The sequence below is a fragment of the Propithecus coquereli genome, unplaced genomic scaffold, assembly GCF_000956105.1.
Source record: "Propithecus coquereli isolate 6110/MARCELLA unplaced genomic scaffold, Pcoq_1.0 Scaffold120, whole genome shotgun sequence".
Classification (NCBI taxonomy): domain Eukaryota; kingdom Metazoa; phylum Chordata; class Mammalia; order Primates; family Indriidae; genus Propithecus; species Propithecus coquereli.
The window spans coordinates 6,810,803-6,814,179 of record NW_012136081.1 but is presented as its reverse complement, the minus strand read 5'-3'; positions in this window follow the sequence as shown (position 1 = coordinate 6,814,179).

Genomic DNA, 3,377 nt, shown 5'->3' with positions numbered 1-3,377 from the left:
TTGCTCAGGCTGGTCTCGAACTCCTGAGCTCAAACGATCCACCCGCCTCGGCCTCCCAGAGTGCTAGGATTACAGGCGTGAGCCACCACGCCCAGCCGACACCGAGGTTTGAACAAGGATCTGGCTTCTTGACCTGGGGTAATGGAAAGAGCTTTTGCACTAGCCCATTTCTACCACCAGCTTGATGGTCAAGATGGGCAGTTTCCTTCCCTTCTCCAGCCCTCAGTGAGTTTCTCATCTGTAAAGTGTCCAGCCTGGCCTGGCCTATCTGATCTCAAAGAATGTTTGCAGCTTTGACAGTATTTGTTGAGACATAATTTCGAGTTGATTTTCCCGTTCCCTGCCACCCCCCACCGCCCCCGTCCCTCCCCATCTCCCAGACTTGGCTCTGAAGAACATGGGGCTATTTTTAAAATCAGATACATCTCCAGCGTTGAAGCTCTGCTTTTCCAAAGAATCTTCCTATAGAATCTAAAGGCCATTTTAAGAGGAAGACTAAACCTGCACTAGCCAATACCACAGCCACTGGCCATACATGGCTATGGAGCACTTGAAATGTGGCTAGTCCAAATTGAGATGTGCTGTAAATGTAAAATACATAATGGACTCTGAAGACTTAGTACAAGGAAAAGAATGTAAAATATCTCATTATTTTTATATTGATATATGATAAAGTGATAATATTTTGGATATATTGGGTTAAAGTATATTGTCAAAATTAGTTTTACCTGTTTTTACTTTTTGAAATGTTGCTACTAGAAAAGTTAAAAGCGCCTATGCCTTGCACATTATATTTCTGTTGCACAGTGTTCTGACTCTAAACCCCACCAGCAAACATGGAACGGCCCTCACGATACCCTTAAAATGTCTATGCTTACTGGGTAGCAAGGGGCTTGTCAATATCCTGCTTTGGGAATACTGCCAGCAGTTTGGATTTGGGGAGACACCTCTTGCCCCTCTTTTCTTCCTTATAACTTTTTAAAATTACAAAATAATTGGATCTTCATTGTTAATGTCTAATGATATAAAAAAGCATAACAAATTAACTCTCCATTCCATCCCCTTGAGGTAATTGATGTCCTTTCTTTCTTTTCTTTTTCTTTTTTTTTTTTGCTTTTTTTTGAGACAGAATCTTGCTCTGCTGCCCTGCTAGGGTGCAGTGGCCTCATCATAGCTCACTGTAACCTCAAACTCCTGGGCTCAAGCCATCCTCTTACCTCGGCCTTCTGAGTAGGTGGGACTACAGGTGCTCACCACCACGCCTGACTAATTTTTTCTATTTTTAGTAGAGATGGTCTTGCCCTTGCTCACGCTGGTCTTGAACTCCTGAGTTCAAGTGATCCTCCCACCTCAGCCTTCCAGAGTGCTAGGATTACAGGCATGAGCCACCCTGAGCGATAGGCCTGATATTTTTTCTCTATGCTGAAAAACAAATGCGTAAGTATGAAAGGTGTTTTTCATTCCATAGCTTACAAAGATGTGATATTACATAACTACATTGTTTTTTTCCTCTCTTAAATTATGGTCATCTTTCCATATCAATAAATTCCGAACTTTTTTTTTTTTTTTTGAGACAGGGTCTTACTCTGTCTCTCGGGCTAGAGTGCAGGGGTGTCACCATAGCTCACTGCTGCCTCAAACTCCTAAGCTCAAGTGATCCTCCTGCCTCAGCCTCCCAAGTAGCAGGGACCACATGCATGTGCCACCAAGCCTGGCTATGAATCCCATTCTTGAGGGCTCTGCCCTAATGACTTAATCACCTCCCAAAGGCCCCACCTCCTAGCACCATTACACTGGTGATTAGGTTTTAACATATGAATTTTGGAGGACATAAACATTCAGACCATAGCAATTTCCAAAATCAAATTTCTGATTTTTCACAGAAAATCTGTTTCTTGCAATGTTCCTCTTCTTAGGAAATGGCATCTCCATGGTTCCATTTGCTTGGTGTCATCTTTGACTCTCACAACTCACATCCAATCACATATGGTGTTAACTCTACCATCAAACTATATCCAAATCTGACCACTTTTCCCTAATTCCACTGTGGCAGTCCTCATCCATGTCACATCACCTCTCTCCTAGATTTTATAGTAGTAATTGTTCGGAGCAAACAATTGTTTTCCCTGTTTATGTTTTCACCCATCTCAAGAATAGCCAGAATGATACTTATAAAATTATAAAACATAAGTCATAGTCGGATCAATCCCTCTGCCCTAAACCTTCTAGTCATTTTAATGGCCCACTCAGTGCTACACGGCTCACACCCTCCTATTTTGCTTTCTGCTCCAGGCTCCAGCCATGCTGGCTCTTTGCTCTTCCTGGAACCAGCCAGATTTGCTCTTGGCCCAAGACTTTTTGATGGGTACTTTCTGGCTGGAATGATCTCACAGAGGACGGCTTACTTCCAGTTACTTCAAGTGTTCATCGCCATCTAACATGTTATGTTTTACTGATTTGTTTATTGTCTGTCTCTCTCCATAAAAGTTCCAAGTTTTGTCATGTTTTTTGTTTACTTCTATATCCTTGGTGGTGTCCACAGAGTAGGTACTCAAAAAATTTGTTGGATGAACATGTGGGCAAATATTTCCCCGAGATTGTCACATCTATGTTTTTAATGTCTTCTGACAGGCAAAAAATCTTTTTATTTACATGCTCAAATATGCTGGCTTAAAATTTTTTCCTTTTATTTTTTAAGGCTGAACTTTCGCCTCTTCAAGGATTGTTTTGATTTAATTTTCTATTTTATTAAGCTTTTTATTGTGGAGAACTTCAAACATACAACAGAGTCATAACATTATTTCTCGACTAGAAATTTTGTCAGGGCAGAGACCTTTGATTTTGCACCCATCTTCCAGGAATTCAGCAACCCCAGGGAATGTGCGTCCAAGGAAAGAATTAATGGCACTCCGGGGCATGCCTCTCAGGTCCCCTCGGACCGCCCAGCACGGTCTCAGAAGCCGTTTGCCCATTGAAGGCGTTTGTCCTGGATTCTCCCGCCAGGCCCAGCCTTCCCGTGGACACTTACGCGGCCACCTCCAGGCGCGGCTTTAGCCGAGGATACCAGAAGGGAGGAGCCCTGACTTCCGACTGAGCAAAGTTTTTCCTCGGGGCCTGCCGGTCTCCGCCCCACCCGAGCCAGAGGGTGCCTCACGGACTAGGCCTCTCCGCCACCAGCGCAAATCCGGCGCGCGTTCCCTCCTCTCCAACTCTCCTTTCCCCTCCCCCCGGCTGTGGCGGTTGGTCGCGCGCCGTCGTCCTTCTCCCACCCCCTCCACTAACGAGCGGGCTCTAGGCCCTCTAGGATTGGCTGCGTCTGAGTGCATCTTCTCTCAGACTCTCTGATTGGCTGCCGGGAGCGCGGGATGCGGGTCCCG